Raw genomic sequence first — 22037 nt, forward strand, 5'->3', positions numbered from 1 at the left:
GCCTTTTAATTTCCTGGCTGCTGGTGCCAAGACTGTTGACTATGGAGCCAAGCAAAGCTAGTGATTGAAAATACCATAGACTGAGTTAGGCATACTTTTGTCCTCAAACTAACATCATTGCTCCTCAATAATCTGGGGAGTTTGCTGACTGCAGACTTTCCTAATGCCATATGTCGCCTCTTGACTGCTGGTACTAAGTATGTCAATTGTTGACCCAAGTAAGATTAAATAATTGAAGTTTCATTCTTTTTTCTATCTATCATGATGTTGCCTATCGGTCCAGTGGTGAGAATTTTTGTTTTCTTGGTGTTCATATTGAAGACTGCAATCTTTGGTCTTCTGTAGGAAGTACTTCAAGTCTTCCTCACTTTCAGCAAGCAAGGTAGTATCACCTGTTTAACAAAAGTTATTGATTAGGTTTTTCTCAGATCCTAATGTCACATTCTTATTCATAGAGTCCAGGTTCTTGAACAATTTGTTCAGCATATAGATTAAATAGGTATGAAGAAATGACACATCTCTGGTGCACACCTTTCTTAATTTTAAAACATGTAGTGTTCCCTTGCTCTGTTTGCACAATTTCCTCTTGGTCTAGGTATGGATTTCACATGAACACAATTAAGTGCTCTGGGATTCCATTCTTCTCAATGTCAGCCACAATTTGTTGTGATCCACACAGTCAAATGGTTTTGCATAGTCAATAAAACACAAATAGACATTCTTCTGGCATTCTTTGCTTTTAGCCAGGAACTATCTGACATCAGCAATGATATCCATGGTGCCACAGCCTCTTCTAAATTCAGCTTGAACTTCTTGCAGTTTTCTATGTACTATGAGAGGAGTTGTTATTGGTGTTATGTGTTGCTGAGTCGACTACACCTCATAGCGACCCTATGAACCTTGCCCTATCCTGAGCCAGCCTCACCCCACAAGACACACTTGATCCCATTATCACAGATACTGTGTCAATCCATTTAATCCAGGGTCTGTCTTTTCTACATTGACCCTCTACCTTTCCAAACATGTTGTCCTTCTCCAAGGACTTGTCCCTCCTGGCAGCATGCCCAGTGTATGCTTTAAAATCCTTGCCTGCAAGAACCAACCTGGTTTCAGGTTGTCCCTCTTCAGGACAGACCTGTTTGTTCTCTTGGCAGTATGTTCAATACTCTTTTCCAGCACCACAACTTAAAGATATAGATTCTTCTTCTATCATCCTTATTCATTGTCCCACTTATAGCAAGCAATTGAGAATACCATGGCTAAGGTATATGCCTTAGTCTCTAGATTACGTTGCTCTTTAGTTCTCTGGAGAAGTCCTTGATAACTGTTTTTCCCAGTGGAACTTGTCTTTTCATTTTCTAACTGCTGGTGCCAAGAGTATTGATTGTGGGTGAAATCATTAACAACCTTAATCTTTTTTCCATCTATCGTGATACTAGCTATTGACCCAGTGGTGAGGATCTTTATTTTCTTGATGTTGAGGTGTAGTCTATATTGAAGGCTGCCGTCCTTGATCTTCTGCCGCAATTGCTTCAAGTTCTGTGTTTCAGCAAACAAAGTCCTTGATGAGTCTTCCTTCAATGCTGATGCCACATTCTTCTTCATAAAGTCCAGCCTCCCAATTGATCTGTTCCACATGTAGATTGGAAACGTATGGATGAGAAAGGATACATTCCTGACACAGTCCTTTGTTGATTTTGAACTATGCAACGTTCCCTTGCTCTGTTCAGACAACAACTCCCCAATCAAGATGCAGGTTTCACAGGAGCATAATCAAGTGTTCTGGGGTTCCCATTTTTCCCAATGTCAGCCACAGTTTGTTGTGATTCAGTTAAATGGCTTCACATAGTCAATAAAACACAAATAGACATTCTTCTGGTACTCTCTGCCTTTATCCCAAATCCACCTGACATCAGCAACAATATCACTACTGACACCAGATAAAATTTGGAAATATCCTTGTAGCTGGCAGGATTTACCCTACAAGCAGTGGAGAGCAGAGTGTGATGAGTGGGGACTGGTGACTGTGTGAAGGGTCAAATGGAATAAAGCTTGATAACTTTCATCTGCTCTGCCCTGACCTCAGACCAAGGCTTCTGTATCCACCTCTTGTCTATTTCTGTCGCCTGCCTATCACCACCTCAAAATCCCTGGCTGGTACAAGTAGCTAACATACTTGACTGTTAACTGAAATGTTGGAGATTAACGTCCACCAGAGGCACCCTCAAAATAACAGCTTCGTAATTCTCCTTGTTTTAAAGTCTCTCATCCTGAAAACCCTGTGGAGCACAGTTCTACACCAACACATATGGCATCTCCATTCATTTTCCAGAATTGACTCCATAACAACTGTTTATTGTTTTGTTTTTGACAATTGTTTTTACTTTTACCATCTTCCCAACTGGAACTACCAACGACAGAATCCAAGGTCTGCAAGCAGTGACAAGGCAGGTCCTTCAGATGAGGCTCTGCCTCAGTAATAAATTTTCTGTCCACAAGAATTTATCAGAGTTCTGATACCTTCAAAGCTTGTGAGTGGCCATCTGTGATGTAACTGTTGGCCTCTTCCCTTTCATAGAAGAGAAGAGTAAATAAAATCAAAGACTCAAGGAAGCATTTAGTACATAGGCTAATGGACCATATGAAGCACAGATTCCACTACTCTGAGATCATAAGAATTGGATGGTGCCCAGCACCACTACCAACTGCTTTGATCAGAATCACTATAGGAAGTCCTGGACAGAGGGAGAAGGAAACATGTACAACAAAATTCAAAATAATAAAAAGACTAGACATAAAAAAAAAAAAAAGACCAGACTTACTGGTCTAATTGAAACTGGTGGAACCTCTGAGGTTGAGACGTAGATACCCTTCAAGCCTGGAACTGAGTGTTCCCCCAGGGGTGAACTTTTAGCCAAGCAAGAGACAGGCCTCTAAAGTACATCAGGGAGAAACATAACTCCTCTGTGTAATCAATCAAGACCAAATTTGCAACAATTTCCCAAGAACCAAGCTCAGAAAACAAAGACAGACAGGGAAGGACAAATGGGTGTGGAGAACCCAGGGAGGAAGTAGAAAAGGGGGTATTATATTGAGGGATGGGCATTACTATTTAGAAACAGGGTATTTAATACTATTACCATTTAGCTTAGCACAAACACACTGCAGCAGAGTGGATCTTAATCATCTGTTAAGTAGTGTCCTTAAAGAGGGGAGAAGAATTTCTGGGAGACTCAGAATGAAGATGACATATAGAAGCAGAGACTGGAGTGACTGATCAGTAAGATAAGACAAATGTGCACATATTATAGAATGAAAAACTCATTTGCTTTGTAAACTTTTCCCCTAGAGCACAATAAAAAGTATTTTTTAAAAATTCTCTGAGCTGACTACTGTGAACACACAGCTTCTTCTTCCTAGCTCCCTTCCTCCTCCATGGATCCCCGTGGAAGTGCCATTTGGTTCTAACCCTGGCCACCCCCCGCTTCTACTGTCCAGGCTTCATGGAGACCTGCCCACTCCCTCAGTCAGGCAGCTGCCCTTCTGCGATACGTGTCCGTATTGACACTAACCAAAGTCTTGTCATGACCATCGTTCCACTTTATGGGCGAGGTAGTTCAGTCCTTTCTGAGAGATGGATCGATTGTTCAGGTCACTTGGACTTTGGGCACGGGGGTGCTCAGTGCTGAGCCCAGGGTGGCAGAAGGCTGAGAAGCTGCCGCTGGGAGAAAGGCTATTCTGATGAACATATGGAGAAAGAGAAGCAGATGGTGCAGGCCTGTGGGATAAGATCTCCACGGGCACACCCTGGTTTGACCACACATACGTGCTGTTCCTCATGTTTCTCTCTTATCAACTTCTGTTCCCATGGACCTGGGGAAAAGTAAAGGCAGAGGCCCCCAGGGTCTGAGTCTGGGGAGACGGGGCTGAACAAGACCCATTTTCAGAAGTTTATCTGTCAATTTTGGAGGCCTTTGAACGTGGCAACATGGCACCTATCTCCCAAGATGCCACACATTAGGGTAAATGGCTTCTCCAGATCTGACCAGGCTCATATCCCCAGGCCCTTGTAGCAACCCTATCCTGAGTGTAGGGAATGACTGATTGGATATTTAGGAAGTGTCAGCATGTATAATCGAAATCCTGGTTTCATGTAGATATTTTCCTGTTGGCAGGAGACAAACGCAAACTTAGCCACAGTGGTTTTCTCCAGTTTTTACTTGGCCTGCTGGCATTATTTTTTTCTATTTACAGCACTGGTTTGCTATCTTTCTTTTGCTGTCCTCTTATCCTCTCTGTACTCATCCGCATCAGCCAGCAGGTCTTTCCTTCGAGCTGTATAAGCAAGAGACATTACGTTTCTTCAGAAACCAAACTTTGTGATTTGATTTACCTGTTTGAGTATTAAGGTTAGAGTAGGCAGCCGAGTCAGCACTGACTCATAGCTGACCCTCCAATGGGTTTTTGGAGGCACACAGGAGGAGATTGTCCATCTTTATTTACCCTGTGGGGCAGCTGGTGGATTCGAACTATGTGCCGTCAAGTTGCAGCGCAGTTCCTTACCAATAGGTTACCAGATCTCCCCACGGCCCTCCAAGTAGTCATGATTGGCTCAGGTACAAATAGTATTTTCTTTTTTTAAGACTAGGTGACAACACAAGGTCCCTCAGGTGGGAAGAAAATATTGATTCCTAAGCTAACTCAACAAGGGTAAACAATTGATTCAAAGCATTATGTTCAAAGAACAACAGAGCATACTCAGTCATACTAACTTTAAACATTTAACTCGTTCACTTCTAGAAACTATGTTTGGTTCTTTTTTTTATGTATGCCTGGTGGTTTCAAAACAGTGTGCTGTGACTTGCTCCTCTTTGTGATTCCAGACTTTATTTTGAAAGAGTGTTTCATATGTAACTGTTCTGTGTCAGTATCTGAAGTCCCTGAGGGTTTGAATCTATTGTTTATTTTCTCTCCCGACTCTCTCTCATGGTTGCTTGATTCCTTGTGTTTTGTGTTTTGTTTTTTTATTTTAAAAAAGGAAAATTCATGTTTACTTGATCAGATCTGTAGGAATCTTGAAGGCCTCAGCTTTTCTCTGGACAGAGTTTAAATCCGATATGCTCATAAACAAGGCAATACTACCATTCTGAGACCATGTTGGCCCACTTCCAGAGCCTGGATTAGTTTTGGAGCCTCTGAGAGTCTTTGAAGACTCTTCATTTTTACTGTTGGCCCACAATTCCATTTCTCAATAACACATCACTGAAAGCAACAATATTCTTACCTCTTCTTATTGCTCACACTTCCCAGTTAAGAGTATACCTTGTGATTTGTCTTTATATATATATAAAATAGATTTCCCCTAATGTAAGTGAGCCTAGCAGTACATCAGAAAGTCTTTAATTCAGTATGTGGATGTTTTGTAGCAGAAAGATCCCCTGGTTCTCTGATCTGCCAAAGTCAGCTGTCCACTTGATAACCTGCGTCCTCACTCACTCCACAGAAAGCTTAAATGCCGTCAAGCTCCAGGCAGTGTCCTGGACTCTTAAGTGTATGACTCCTGTCCTCCAGGGGTTTGCGGTCTGACTCACAGGGTCAGTTTCATGAGGCCATTCCAGGTATGGAGCACAAGTAAGAGAGGCTACCTTATTCTCTTCCTCACTCCATTGACTGGTGAGTCCATGCCACATGTTAGGCACCAAATATCAAGAGATCGCTGTCACTATCCCCTATTACTCTTAGCCCAAGGAGAAAGTAGACATTTAAGAAAGTGTGCGAGGGTTCAAAAGAGCAGTGCTTTGATGAGGGTGAAAAGACAGGTGAATGATAGATACGCTGAGTCAAGGAGATCCTGAAGGAGTTGATACTTAAACTGGAAAGATGAGCAGGAGCGACCTGTCAAAGAAAGACAGAACATTTCCCTCAGAAAGAAGGGCCTGGGCAAAGAAATCCTGGAAGTGCTTGAGGCATCCAGGAACTCGGATGCTGTGGCAGGAATATGGATGACAGGAAGGGAAATGATGCCACTGCGCCTCCCAAGCCAGGATATCAGCCTGGAAGTTTCCCTTTCTACTCTCACATCAAGTTAGTTACCAAGTCCAGCTGACCCTGTTTCCTAAGCAGTGCTTCTTCCCTATCCCCTCCTTCTCATCCCCTCTCTTACTGCCTTGGTTCAGGCCTAATCATTTCCTGCCTGGACTAGAGCCATCGCCTCCTCTTCATCCCCAGCCAGTCCAGCCACCACACTGCTGCCAAGGTTTCCAAAGTGAATATTTGATCACATCACTCCACTGTTCAGAGTCTTTTGCTTACTCCCCGTAGATTTCAAGAGAAAGTTCAGACTCCTTGGATTAACTCAGAAGGGCCCTTATGATCAAATCTTGCCTATTTCAGCCTTGCTTCATCTGCTGTCTAGTTCAGCCTTGTCTAGTCCAGTAACAGGCCAGATGCTCTGCTTCGTGGAGACCACACCAATGCCTCTGGAAGGTCCTTGACCACCCTCTACTCTAGCAGAAGCCCCTCCTTCATGTTCACACTTCCTCCGTGCAGCATTATGACATGACACTGTCATCATGATTTACTTGTCTCTCTTCTTTATAAAAGCATAGGCTCCTTGAGCGTAGAACACACCCTTGTTTATGTAACTTGGCATCCTCAGCATCAGGAAGCTCATGAGCATAAGGTCAGAGCCCAGAAAATACTGAATGACTTGCTCAATCCACAGGGGAAGAGTATAGGAAGGGTGAGTCAGGGAAGATCAGTCTGTGTGGAGGGTCGACAAGGGTAGCGTGGGAGTCGGGCAGTCTGGACAGGTTCTGTCACTGACTGAGTCTCTGACCTTAGAGTCTGCATGTTCTCACCTCATCTGAGCAGTGCCTGGCCTGGGATTCCAGCGCTGACATTCTGTGAGTCTATAGATCTGTGACTTGCAGAGAGAGGATGGGATTCAGCCACAGTTCTCAAAGTATAATCCTTCGATTAGCAACAGCAGCATCCCCTAGGACCTTGGCTCAAAATAAAGCTTATCCTCAAGACTCGCTTCACACCTATTGAATGGAAATTCTGAGGTTGGAGTCCAACAAGCTACGCTTTACAAGCCCTTCAGGCAAATGTGATGTGCATTTAATTTGGAGAGCCACTGGTTTAGAAGAAAAACGTGTTACCCGCACAGCTGCCTTTGGGGTGGCAAGAGAGGATTCCCACTGTGCATGAGTTGCAGGGTGACTCGGCAGGACAGGGCCAGTCCCGGCAACAGCTGGGGACAACCACACATCTTCTCTCCAGGACTTTGCTGGCAGAGCCCAAAACTGGCTCCCTTAGCACCCGAGAGTGCCCCAGAGTAGTTCCTGGGCTGATGCCACTCTGAAAGGTTCTGCATTTCTTTGAGACTGTATATTTTAATGTCGATTATCTGAGCCCTTTGACTCATTCTCTCTCTTCTTGCAGTAGGCCTTTGTGAAAAGTCACTTGCTCTAAACTCAGACAAGCCTACTTGGGAACTGAGCATGATAATTAACCTTTCTGAGTTTCCAAACACCTCAAGGAGCTTACCGCCTCATAGGGAAGACAAACACATAAATCCTCTTCATCTCAAAAATGGGGCTGAGGTGGATATGAAGATTAAATGGCACATTTGCTGAAGATAATTCAAAAATGTTTGCAGCTGCTTATCACAGGGACCTGCCAGAAATCCAAGGTGGATTCAGAGGCGGACACAGAGCAAGGGTCATCATTGTCTGTCTCAAATGCAACCATTCTATTTCCAGCCTCATTTCTGCCAACAAGCCCATAATTCCAACTACCATTCCTTCTTCATTGTTTCCAACTTTTGCATACTAGTCGCCAGTTATCACTAATGCATCTTGATTGCATAAATTGGTCCATTTTTTCAGACTTCAAAATTTGGTAAAAATCTTCAATTTCCTCCTCTTTGGCTTTAGCTATTGGTGTATATATTTGAATAATAGTCATATTGACAGGTCTTCCTTCTAAGTGTATGGATAATATCCTATTACTCACAACATTGTATTTCAGGATAAAACTTGAAATTGTCTTTTTAATTATGAACGCAAAACCATTCCTAGTCTGTTTTTCATTCTCATCATATAGTATGCTATGTGCTTGTCTAATTCAGAAAGGCTAATACCAGTCCATCTCAGCTCACTAAAGCCTAAAATGTCAGTGTTGGTGCATTCATTTGTGTCCACTTCTAGTTTTCCAGCATTCTTCATACTTTCCATGTTCCAACTAGTAAAGAATGTTTTCAGTTGTTTCTCCTAATTTTGATTGGCTTCCAATCTGGACTCTATCTCTAATATTATAGATATCCATTTTCCTCTACTATTCATAGAATTTTCAGAGGTTTGCTATTTAAGCAGTGGATGGAATGGATTATGAAATTATGGTATATTCACACAATGGAATACTATGCAGCACGCAGGAGCAATGATTTTGTAAATTACTACCTAACATGGGGAGGGAATGGAGAGCATTATACTAAGTGAACTAACTCAGTCTCATAAAGATAAATACTATATGAGACCATTATTTTAGAATGAGTGCAAGGACCCAAGTGGGTGCACCTGATCATAGGGTCACATGATTTGATGGGTGGAGAGAGAGGTGGGTAAAGGAAAAAAGAAAGATCCATGTGAAAAATAATGTATACAAACTTTGTGAACTTTGGAAGTAAACCAGTATAAAATTTTTTTGGGGGCCGGAGGGATGGGCAGAGAGAAAAATGCAACAATGAATGAATGAGAATCCAAAATCTCTGTAAATGTTCATTAAGATTAATAGAATAATTTTTTTTTAAAACAGTATAAAATTTTTTTAAAAAAATTTTTTAAAAAGTGGAGGATCAATCCTACCTCCTAGTCTGTCTTAATCTAGGAGCTCTACTGGAACCTGTCCACCATGATGACTCCTCTGGCATTTGACACACCAGAGGCAGAGCTTTCAGTGTCACTGCAACCCCCAAGTCACCTCAGTACAACAAACTGACAGACAAGTGCTGTACTAATAAGAATAATGATATGCAAGCAAGAATACAGATACTTATATTATAAAGTAATTACAATATGCAGCTCATTTCCCAGTACACAAACTGACAGATAAGTGTTGTGCCTCTACCAGCAAATCAGGCATACAAATATCATGTTGCTAAATCAAGTTGAGCCTGCAGCAAAATAAAGCCCCAAGTGGGTGTTTTAAGCATTCTGGCTGCACCAGTGAGCTCAAGTGTGTCAGAGATGGTGAGGATGGTACAGGCTATGACAGAGTTAAGAGCTGTTCTTCATAGCATCACCATAGGTCATACTCAACTCAATGGCATTTAACAACAACATAACAAATGCATCTGAACTGAAAGAATACCGGGGAAAACTGTACCTGGGTTTTATTGACTATGCAAAGGAATTCAACTGTATGGATTATTAAAAAAGTATTGATAATATTTCAAAGAATAGAAATTCCATAACACATAATTGTGCTTACATAGAATCTGTGCATAGACCAAGTGGCAGTTGTTCAAACACAACAAGGGGATTCTGTATGATCTAAAGTATTTAACAGGGTTTTATCCTTCACCATACTTATCCAATCTGTATGCTGAGCACATAATCCAAGGAGATGGCAAGATTAGAGGAAGATTTACTAAAAACTTGCAACAGGCAGATGACACAACTTGCTTATTGAAGGTGAAGAGGACTTGAGGGACTTAACTGATGAAAATCAAAGATATATATATGGATTATATGACAACATAAAGGCAACAGTATTTTTCATAACTGAACAAATATGCAACATCATGATAAACAGAAAAGAGTGGAGTTACCAAATAATATCGTTGTACTTGGATCCATGGAAGCTGAATTCAAGAACTTCAGCAACATGTATCACATTGGGCAGATCCACTACAAATCATTAAAGTGTTTAAAAGCAAAGATGTAATTTTAAGGACATTTTTTTTATGCCTGATCCAAATCATAGTATTTTCATTTACCTCATCTGCATGTACGCACCAGAAAGCTGGGAAATGACTAGGGATGATAGAAGAAGAATTGATACCTTTGAGCTGTGGTTTTGGAGAAGGGTATTGAATATAGGATAACAGGTTCATCCTAGAGAAGATGAAACCAGGCTGCTCCTTAGAGGCAAGGATTCTGAGGCTTTGTCTAATATACACTGGGCATGTTGTAAGGTGGGACCCGCCTTCGAGAGGGGCATCATGCTTGGGAGGGTGGAGGGTCAGCACAAGAGAGGAAGACCCTAGATGAGATGGATTGACTCAGTGACTGGGGTAATGAAGGTAGGTTTGTAAGAGACAATAAGGTTGACTTAGCATAGAGTAGGGTTCAGGGCTGTTGTACATATGGTCACTATGAGTTGCAGGCGACTCAACAGCACAAAACAACAACAAAATCTGCTTGTAGAAGTTAGACAGTGAAGAACTGATAGTCAGTGGCAAGAGATCTTGAAAATGCTATGGAATAATAATAATTAAGAAAAAAAAAAGCAACCCCTAAATACATCTTGGAAGTAGTACAGTCAGTATTTTTTTAAAAAAAATAATAGTTTATTTATGAAATTCTAATGTATTTTTTCAGACCCGATTCTTCCAATTTCTCTCAACCTCCCCCATCAAATTGTATAACCCCATGATTAACTCCCCCTGCACATCCTCATCCCCTGCTTCTACACCCCTCCCTGATCTTCATACTTATTCTACAATAATAGTTTTATATAATACTTGTCCTTGCGGAACTTAGTTCACTCGACATAATGCTCTCCTATCCCTTCCAAGATAGGTACTAATTTACAAAATCATTGCACCTGCGTGCTGTGTAGTATTCCATTGTGTGAATGTGCCATAATTTCTCAATCCATTTGACTGTGATTTGACATTTGGGCTGTTTTCATGTTCTTGTGATAGTGAATGACAGTTCTGCTATGAACATTGGTGTACAAGTCTCCATTTGTGCCTTAGTTCTCATTCTCTGGGGATATATTCCAAGCAGTGGAATAGCTTGTGGAATAGTGGGTCATATGGAATGCCTATGTTCAGCTTTTTGTGGAAGTGCCAAACTGCCTTCTAGAATGGTTTACCATTTTACAATTCCACCAACAATGTATAAGAGTTCCTATCTCACCACATCCACGAAGGAAGAATGGCAAGACTGTTTCACTTGTACTTTTGACATGTGTCCTGTCTCCATACCTTTTCAACCTGTATGCAGAGCAGATTATCCGAGAGGCTGGGCTCTAGGAGGAGAAGCGTGGCGTTAGGATTGGTGGATGATCTATCAACAATCTGCGTTATGCAGATGACACAACCCTGCTCGCTGAAACTGAGGAGGACCTCATGCACTTACTGCAGAGGGTCAAGGACTGCAGCCTTCAATATGGACTGAGGCTCAATGTCCAGAAGACAAAAATTCTCACCACTGGACCAATTGGTAGCATCAGGATGGATGGTGAAGAGATTGAGATTGTTCACAGCTTCAGTTTGCTCGGCTCCACGGTGAACACTCTTGGCACCAGTAGCCATGAAATCGAAAAACGTATTGCGATGGGAAAGTCTGCAGTTAGGGACCTCTCTAAAGTACTCAAGAGCAACGGTGTCTCTCTGGAGACTAAGGTGTGCCTGATACAGGCCATGGTTTTTGCAATCACTTGTTATGCATCAGAGAGTTGGACAATGACTAGGGAGGATAGAAGGAGAATTGACGCCTTTGAGCTGTGGTGCTGGAGAAGAGTACTGAATGTACCATGGACTGCCAAGAAAACAAATAGATTCATCCTAGAGAGGGTTAAACCAGGCTGCTCCTTGGAGGCAAGGATTCTGGGGCTTCGCCTGACATACTTTAAACATGTTGTAAGGAGAGACAGGTCTTTGGAGAGGGACATCATGCTGGGCAGAGTGGAGGGGCAGCGCAGGAGGGGAAGACCCTCTATGAGGTGGATTGATTCAGTGACTGGGGTAATCGGTATGGGTGTGTCAGAGGCAATGAGATTGGCACAGGACAGAGCAGGGTTTAGGGCTGTTGTACATAGGGTCGCTATGAGTCGCAAACGACTCGACGGCACATAACAACAACAACATCAAGAAGGACCAGTCCCTGATGAACGCTTGGTAGAGGAAGCGTCAGAAAAACCCCCGAAAGATTCTCAAGCACAGTGGCTTCAACAATAGGCTCAAGCATAGCAATCATAGTGACTATGGTGCAGAGCCAGACAGTATTCCATTCCGTTCTGCATAGGGTCTTTATGGGTTGGAATTGACTCAGGGAACTTCACAACAATAGTGTGGATAGTAAATAAACCACTACAGAAATATCTCATACTTTAGAAATATCTCATACTTCTGAGCTTCATCTTGCACCTAGGGTCCAGTCCTAGGTGGGTCTCTAGATGTTCTTGAAGGCTCCTAAATATTAAACCATCCTTTTGGTTCCTAGCTAACTATTGGGACTCACTTTGCAAGGGCGTCCAGGAGAGCTCCTAGCTGCAGATACATTGACTGAAGGAAGAGGAGATGGAAAGGACTGTGTTAGCTCCTTGTCATCGTTAGATGCCATAGAGCCAGCAACAACACACAACAATCCTGTGTACAACAGAATGAAGTCTTGCCCAGGACTGGACCATCCCCACAATCTCTGCTCCAGTTGGGCCTTGGCCGCTGCTGCAGTCACTGTGTCAGTCCTTCTCACTGAGGATCTTCATCGCTTTCTCTTCCAAGGGACCCCTAGAGGCCTAGTCTGTAGGGAGTCGCACTGTTAACCCAAAGGTGGCACCAGGCTGGCCAATTCTAATCTGCTAGCCACTCTGCAGAAGAAAAATGAGCCATTTCCTCTCATGCGTTTTACAGCCCCCACTGGAGAGTCAGCGATGAGTCACTTCCTATTAACGGCAATGAGTGCGTTTTCCAAGCATCATATCCTTCTCCAGGGATTACTCCCTCCTGATAACACATCCATCGTATGTGAGATGAAATCTCACCATCTTTGCTTCAGAGGAGTGTGCTGGCTTCACTTCTTCCAAAACAGATTTGTTTGTTCTGGCAATCCATGTTCTATTCCATATTCTTTGCCAATGGGTTGTGCTATTCACGGCTATTGCTAGGCAGATGCCCTAAGTCTAGGTCACAGCTCAGGTGGTCACTCCCTTGCTCCTGACAGGATCACTGCTACGGGTCAAGCAAGGGCTGACTGACTTGACAGCAGCCAACAGCAACGAGCACTTGTTAAGCAAGGGTTTAGGCATCAAAGAGATATGGTTCTCTTCCCAGTTCTGCAGTTAACTAGCCAAGTCGCTTTGGCCACATTACTTGATCTCTGTGCTTCCGTACCCTCATCTATAAAATGAGAATAATCCCAGTTTCTTAGATTTGCTGAGAAGAGTAAATGAGATGCCATCTGCAGAGTGCCTTGAACCTTGTAAGAGGTGAAATAAATGCTCCAGTGTTGCTGCTCAGTGAGAGGCAGTTTGGCCGTGAAAAGAGTAAGCACAGGTGTTTGTCAAGGAGCAAGCTCCCCATTTCAGGTTGATGGCATTGGTGGACCGACAGGGGTCTGCCACTGCCCCTGGATGAGGATGGACGGCACGGGTTTGAGCCTTTGAGGTTCCCTCTGGCAGTACACCTGCTGTGAGAACACCTCTCTCATTCTGACCCACCCAACAGGTCAGCTTCCATCTCGTTCCCACATCCTTAACACTGGGCCTTTAGGGATGCCACCTGCCGCGAAGCCCGGTGGAAAAGTGGGTGAAGGAGAGGGCATGGCCACAAGACTAAGAAAGCTGCTTGCAGGAACTCACTGAGAACACACTTCCTTGATGGATCTCCCAAGAGCTGAGCCTCCAGTGAGCAGGGCCTGGGAGCCGGGGGCGGGGAGTCAAACAGCTGCACCCCCAGGGTCAGCTCACCGCTACCTGAGTGCACTGGGGAAGAACAGGACTGCAAAGCGTGGCGTGAAGTTAGCTCTCAGCACCTGGAGGAGGAAATGAAGGCAGCAATTAATTGAACAAGGCGGGTGGTTTGTGCAGCTTAAGTTCAGATAAAAAGTTTAATTATCCCTAAGCCTTAATACAAATTAATTAGCCTTCCATATTAGGAGGGTAAGCTTCCTTGCTCTTGCTTCAGCCCAGACATCACTGTGGATTGCCGAGGATGTGCTTGGAGAGAGAGGCAGATGGAGAAGCGTGGAGTGTCCATGCCCCATCTGGCCAGAGGCAGACAGCCTGCACACTGGCTCCAGCTAGGGCCGAGATCTGAGTCCCAGGTCAGCATTCCTGGTATGTCACCTCCAGCAGACATACCCATAGATGTGGAGAGAGGGTGAGGGATGCTCGTGTGTGTGAGAGGAGGAAGACAGCAAAGAAATGAGGCTTTAACATTTCTTGCTCAGCACCCATGACTTTTCTTGGTTTCTTTCTTCCTCACCCCTCTCTTTCTTCAAAATTCCTAACGAGTTAATGACTTAATTAAAAAGCCTACTGAACGCATTAAAAATCTACCTTGCAAAATTGTTGCAAAGACTCCATCTCTTCTAGAATGTCATTAGGACTTAACGAATCACCATCCCTCCTCCACAGTAGTCCAGGATGGGCCCCGGGAGGAGTCATTACAATCCTAATTTTTTGGCCACCATCTCCTTGGCTCCCAACTCATAGCAACTGCACACACAGTGGGACCAAACACTTCCCGGTCCTGTGCTGCTCACGTCATCAGTTGTACAGCCACTACCCATCTGTCAGGGCAGCTTCCATGTTTCTGAACAGGTCTCAGATTTTCCCAGTGAGTGAACACCTCTTTTGCTTTCCTGAATGCTGTTACCATGGTTGTTGATTGTGAACCCTAGTGAAATGAAATGATTGACAGTGTCCACCTTTTCTCCACTCTATCATGTTATTGCCTGTTGTTCCAGTAGTGAGGATTTTTGCTTTCTTGTTGTTGAGATGTAATGCATATTGAAGCTTGTAGTCTTTGATCGTCTGCAGCAACTGTTTCAAGTCCTCTTAACTTTCTGCAAGCAAGGTTGTGTTAACCTGCACAACACAGATTATTTAATGGTAAGAGTTCAATGATTTCCACATTCTGTTCGATCTCCTTTATTTGGAATGGGAACAAATATGGATCTCTTCAAGCCAGTTGGCCAGGTAGCTGTCTTCCAGTATTTCTTGGCATAGGCTAATGAGCCTATCCAGGGCTGCATCTGTTTGTTGAAACATCTCAGTTGGAATGCCGTCAATACCTGGAGCTTTCTTTTTTTGCCAGGGCCTTCAGTGCAGCTTGAACTTCTTCTTTTCATACCATTAGTTTTTAATCCTATGCTGTTTCCTGAAATGGTTCCATGTCGACCAATCTTTTTAGTACAATAACTCTATGTATTTGTTCCATATTCTTTTGATGCTTCCTGCATCATTCACGTTTTAGCCCATAGAACCCTTAAGTATTATAACTCAAGGCTTGATTTGTTCTTTAATGCTTTCAGCTTGAGAAGTGTGTCTTCCTGGAGCATTATGCTCTGTTAGCGCTATCTGTGAGGTATCAGATTGACAACAGCAACTTCAGAGACTAAAGAAGAAGCTTTAGGGCAGTGAGTTTATGCTAATAGAGGAGGAACAACTCAAAAAATGAGGATGAAATGGTGGCAAAACTTAACAAATATAATCAATATCACTAAATTGTACATGTAGCCATGGACTGTTTAGGTTTTATTGTATATATTCTCAGCAATGTTGTTTTTGTTGTTAAGTGCCATCGAGTCGCAGGCAACTCATAGCAACCTTATGAAAGTCCTCAACACTTGTGTGACTTTCATCCTTTCTCCAGATTCATAGGGTTTCCTGAGGCAAGCTATTACGGAAGTGGATGCCACTCCTGCTTCCAAGCTTGTTTTAATCAGGGAGCGCCACCAAACACTGCCCACCATGGGTAACCATTCTCACATTTGACACATCAGTGTCACAGTGTTCAGCTTCACAGCAGCCAAAAGTTACCTCTGAACAACAAGTGGACACACCAGAGCTATATGACCATTCTCAGCAATACCAACAACAAAAATAAATGAAAATTTTTAAAGAAACGAGGACCTCTCCATTGGGTCAATACCTTGAAGAAAAGTGTTTTCCCGTAGAGCCAGTGGCCTGAATTCAGACCCTCCCCCTGAAACTGGAGCAGTAATCTTTGTTAAAGCCGCCCACTTGGGGTATGTCTGTTACAGCAGCTTTAAGGACCTAAGATACTCATTCACTCTGGAGTCAGCCTGCCTGATGCTGTTCTTCATACTCCTTTCATGCTTCACTTTCATCCCTACCCATGCCCACGTCCAGCCTTCAACTGCAGCCTCTGGAAAACCAAGCTAAAATGATTACCCCCAGGGGAAACTCTCTCATCTTCATCACTGGCATTCTGTGTGCTTAAACAGTCTAATGTGTTTTTAGAGCTTCCCATCAACAGAGATTATGGTTTCCAGAATGCCTAATAATAGTCATTGTTTACAGGGAGTCCCAGGATGGTGCACTCAGTTATCATCCTGGCCACAAAAGGCTGGCAGCTCAAGCCACTCAGAAGCTGCTGGGAACAAAGGCCTGGCAGTGTCCTTCCAGTCAGTCCCGTGACACCCACAAATAGGAGTCAACTAGATGCAACTCAACTGGGTCTTGGTTTATAAAGCTGTGTCCACCAGCTGGTCCATGGAAGAAAGATGGACAATTTACAGCCTCTGAAAACCTTCTGTCAGCCATGAGTCAGTTCCGACTCCATAGCAATGTACAAAAACAAGATCTTTATACACACCTGTCATCTTTTTTTCAGTAGGATGAGAATATAAGTGACTCTTATTATTGCCATTTTAGTAGATAAGGAAACTGACACCTGAAGCAGCTAAGCAACATCCTCTGTTCTTTTACGGTGGACCTGGGTGAGTCTTGAACTGAAGTCACCTAGCTCCAGACTACAAGTTCTCAACCACTGCACTGGAGGCCTCTCCTAAGCATCCCAACAGAGAAGGCAAACCTGGTGGGATCACTCCCAGAAAGAGCTATGGCTGACGCGGTAGCCTAAGGCCACCTGATGAAGGGCCTACATGAGGAAGGAGAAGACAAGGAAGAAGTTTTCAAAGCAGGGGCCTGCTTCATAGGATGTTGAGAGGATTAAATGAGGCCATTCATTCACTCACCAAATACTTGCCCCCCCACTGGCATATCCTCTGTAAAGCCATTTAGTGTTTAGGATCTAAGGACCTCATGCATCAGGAACACCTCACTCCATCCCCCTCCACGTCCTCTCTGATGCTTCAGGACACATGGGTCCCCTTAGGACAAGCGATTGGATGGAGCCTCACTACTTCAGCGGTAGGCATCCTCCAGCCTTTTTCTGTCCCAGACACCCAAATAGCACAAATACAGAGGCAGAGAAGATGATGTTTCTGGCTTTGACCAAAGGAGTTGTCACAGCTCTTTGCTTAATAAGGCCTTTAAATTATCTCAATAAAACAGAGGCTAAACATTTAACCACTGTGGAGAGGGTTTTATTGATTGGAGGAGAGGCTCTGGCCTGCCTGCCCGAGGCCGAGCGGGAGTGGAGCCAACCCCCTCCCAGGGGCAGCTGCAGGGTGTGAAGGAGCATCTTGGAGTGGAGCTCCGAAAGGCAGCTGGCACTGGGCCAAAGCGACCTCACTTGAGGGGCTGAGTTTGGGATTCATGGCTCACCTTGGCAACCGTATGGTTAGTGGAAAAATGATAAAAATAAAGCACAAAATATGTAGATTATAAATATAAATAAAATATTGTAAAATAAGTACATTTTTAAAGACCAAAGCCAGGAATGGATTTTAATCCCAGCTGTACCCAGCTAAGCAAATGTGGACAGTCCCCTCAGTGCCCTGGGCACTGCCCAGGTGACACTTCTGCACTTGGACAATGGGGGGAAGGATACACAGGGTTTTCGAGGTTTACTTGAGGTGAAGGTTGATCACCTTGTAAATTGTCAATCTCCCTATGAATAGAATGCGGATTCATTATTCCTTATTGTTATCAGATGGGAGCTTTGGTGGCATAGTCCGTAAGGATGCGCTATCCCCTCCCATGAGATTTGCAACCTCCTGAAAACCCACTGGAGGGTCAGCTATGAGTCAATCCTAAATCTACGGACATGAGGGAAATGTATCATAGGTGAGATTATGGTGGTTTCTGCTTCAGAACTTATCGATGGTTTCTGCTTGCTCCTGGACTAATAGAGAGCTAGTCTAGTGGTACCTAGGAGTAAGGAGCTGCACTACACAAGGTTCGGATCCACCAGCTGCCTCATGGGAGAGAGATGGACAGTCTCTTCCCCTGCAATTTACAGCCTCTAAAAACCTGCAGGTGAGTCAGCTGGGTGTTAGTTCCATCTGGATTGCAGATATCAGCAACAACAATGTGGGATAAACCTCCTCCTCTGGATTCTTTGTAGGGGGCTCTGGTGGCCTCGTCCAGAGGGATTTTTACTCCTAACCTAAAGGCTGCACCTTACTCTTTTCTGCTTCTCCATGGGAGAAAGACAGGCAGCCTCTTCCTGTTTGATTTACAGCCTCAGAAACACAGTGGAGGGCTCACTAGGTTGCTATTGTTGTTAGGTGTCATGAATTTGACTGTGACTCGTAGTTGTTATTGTTGTTAGGTTCCACTGAGATGAGTACAACCCATAATGATCCCATGAACAACAGATCTGAACCCTGTCCTGTTCTGTGCCTTCCTCTCCATCTCGGACACACCTGAATCCATTGCTGCTGTCACTCTATCTGGCTGAGTAGCTTCCTCTTTTGCTGATACCCTTTCCAAGCATGATGTCCCTCTCTAAAGAACAGCATTTCCTGGTAATGTTCCCAAAGTCTGTGAGACTGCCCTTTATCATCTTTGTCTCCAAAGGATGGCCATAGGTTCACCTTCTCTTGACAGTGCATAGGCTATTCAGTACTCTTTCCAAGCACCACAACCTAAAGGCATGAATCTTTCTGCTCAAAGGCATCAATAGGGATCCCAGAACACATGCAAAACCTACACCGAGACCAAAAGGTTATTGCACAAACAGAGCAAGGGAACACTACATGGTTTAAAAGAAGGAAGAGTATGTATCAAGGCTGTAACCTCCTCCATGCCTATTCAATCTGTATGCTGAACAAATTATTCAGGAAGCTGGACTCTATGAAGATAAATGTGTCATCTGAATCAGAGGAAGGCTCATCAACAATCTGCATTATGAAGATGACACACAGCCTTGCTCGCTGAAAATGAGGAGGACCTGAAACACTTACTGTAGAAAATCAAAGACCACAACCTTCAATGTAGATTGCATTTCAACGTCAGGGGGAAAAAAATTATGCCTAAGCCAATAGACAACATCATAACAGATGGTGAAAACATAAATATGGTCAACAATTTCATCTTAGTTGGATCCACAGTCAACACACTTGGTACAAGCAGTCAGGAGATCAGGAGATGTACTGGAGTGGTTAGGTATGCAGTCAGAGACCTCTCCTAATTCTTGAGGAGCAATGATGTCAGTTTGAGGACTAGGGTGTGCCTGATTCAGGCCATGGCCTTTTCAATCACTTGCTATGCATCTGCAATCTGGACAGTTAATAAGGATGACAGAAGAAGAACTGATGACTCATAGAGGCCCTGTGAACAACAGATTTAAACCTTGCCCCCTCCTGTGTCCTTCTCACCATCTCTGACATGGTCAAGCCCATTTTTACAGTCACTGTGTCAATCCATTTTGTGGAAGGTCTTCCTCTCTTTCTCTGACTCTCCACCGTTTTCATCATGATATATTCTTCCAAGGACTGATCCCTCCTGAAAATATGCCCAAGTATGTAAGGCAATTTCTCCATCCTTGCCCTGGTTGCACTACTTACAAGACATCCTTGTTTTATTGGGTTGTTTGTGTGTTTTTTTTTTAATCCATAGAATATTCATTACTCTTCTTCAACACTACAATTCAAACGCATTGATTCTTCTCCTGTCATCTTTATTCATTGTCCAACTTTCACATGCATAGGAAGCAGTTGAAAAGACCACGGCTTGGATCAGGCATACTTTAATCTTTAAACTGATAATTTTACTCTTCAGAACTTCGGAGAGTAGATGTTCCCAGTACAACATGTTTTTTATTTCTTGAGTGCCGTTACCCTGAGTATTAACTGTGGATCCAAGTAATATGAAATCCTTGACAACTTCAATCTTTTCTCCATCTATCATGATGTTTCCTATTAGTCCAGTAATAAAGATTTTTGTTTTCTTGATGTTGAGATGTAATCCATATTTAAGGCTGTAATCTTTGATCTTCTGTAGCAAGTGTTTCAAGTCACCTATGAATGAATGAGTGCCAGCTCGACAGCAATGAGCTTGGAGTTCTGTAGACCCTTGTAATCTGGCTCTTCAGCATGGACTGCGTCTCAATATCAAGAAAACAAAGATTCTTACCACTGAACCAATAGGCATTGTCATGATGGATGGAGAGGAGATTGAAACTGTCAGCATCTTGCTTGGATTCACAATTAACAGCCTTGGTACCAGCAGTCAGGAAATAAGGAGACATACTACACTGGAAAAATCTGCAGTTAGAGACCTCTCCAAATTATTGAGGAATAGTGATGTCAGTTTGAGGACTAAGGTGAGTCTGACTCAGGCCATGATCTTTCCAATTACTAGCTATGTATCCGATACCTGGACAATGAATAAGGATGACAGAAAAAGAATTTATGCCTTTGAGCTGTGATATTGAAGAGCACTGAACAACCCCTGGTTGGGGAAAAAACCCAAAAAACTAATAGATATGTGTTGGAGAGGGTGCAGCTGGAGTGTTCTTTGGAGGCAAGAATAATGAGGCTTCGCCTCACATACTTTGGACATGTTGCTAGGAGGTGCTGTTCCTTGGAGAAGGACATGATGTTGGGAAGGATGGAGGGTCCATCCTCAACCGGGTGGACTGACATGGTGACTGTTGCAGTGGGTTCTTGTGTGTCAGGAAGTGTGAGGATGGTGCAGAACAGGACTCAGTTCAGATCTTTTGTTCATAGGGTCGCTATGAGTCGTACTCGACTTGATGGCACTTAACAACAACAATCTGGCCCTGCCTACTTAGCCTCTTTTCTCTGACTTCCCCTCCCCCCCCCCACTTCACTGTGCTCTAGCTACCTTGCCCCTTTAGCAGTTCCTAGAACAGACTGAGAGAGCTCTGGTGGTCAACTGGGTAAGGCATTGCACTGCCAACCCAAAGGTATATGATTCATAGCTACCAGTCCCTCTGAAGGAGAGAGGTGAACAGTCTCCTCCTATGTAGTGTACAATCACTAGAAACCAGCTAGAGAGTCAGCTGTGAGTCAGCTCCTACTGGTTGCCTATGAGTTGTTGTTGAGTCCTACCTCAGGAGCTCTGTCCTTTCCATTCTCTCCCTCTCCTGCAATACTCTTCCTCAGGTATTTTGCATGGCCGGATCCTTGGTCTTCATGTCTCAGCTAAAATGCTGCCTCTTCAGAGAGTCCTTTCCTACCTATACACGCTTCCCAAGTTGTATCCAACTCATAGCAGCCCTATCGGATGAGCTCTAACAGCCCACCGAGGTTCCTACGCTGTAATCTTTATGGGGGCACACTGCCAGGTCTTTCTCCAGCAGAGTAACTAGTGAGTTTGTTAGCATCCCAAATGCCTTGACTGCTCTGCCACCACATCTCCTTCCGCTGAGCCCAGCATCTGTCTATTCGCTTGCTAGAAATAACTACTGCAAGTCACAATTCTGTTATGTATTCATTCGCTTGTTTGGTAGGATGTTGTCTTCGTAAGCATGAGTGCTTGTCTTTTGTTCACTTCTAGGTGATGTCACAGTCCCTGGCAGGTAGGTAGTCTGCATTAGAAACAATGGTTAAAAGAGCAAGTGACTGAGCCAGTTGATAGGTGAATGGTCGGTGGGAAAGCCTAGCTTGTTTCACAGATGGCCCCTCTTTTCCACGCACCCTGGTGCTCATTCTCCGTGTCTCTGTCTGTCTGTCTCTCTC

At 43.7% G+C, this 22037-nt stretch overlaps 1 protein-coding gene across 2 annotated transcripts in view; it reads left to right on the forward strand.

Annotated features, from left to right (window-relative positions):
• KCND3 (potassium voltage-gated channel, Shal-related subfamily, member 3) overlaps positions 1-22037 on the forward strand; it is a 331096-nt gene that overhangs the window by 290652 nt on the left and 18407 nt on the right. The gene's annotated exons all lie outside the window — the stretch shown is intronic.

This window comes from Elephantulus edwardii, unplaced genomic scaffold (genome assembly GCF_000299155.1).
Source record: "Elephantulus edwardii isolate Elephantulus edwardi_28Jun2011 unplaced genomic scaffold, EleEdw1.0 scaffold00174, whole genome shotgun sequence".
Lineage (NCBI taxonomy): Eukaryota > Metazoa > Chordata > Mammalia > Macroscelidea > Macroscelididae > Elephantulus > Elephantulus edwardii.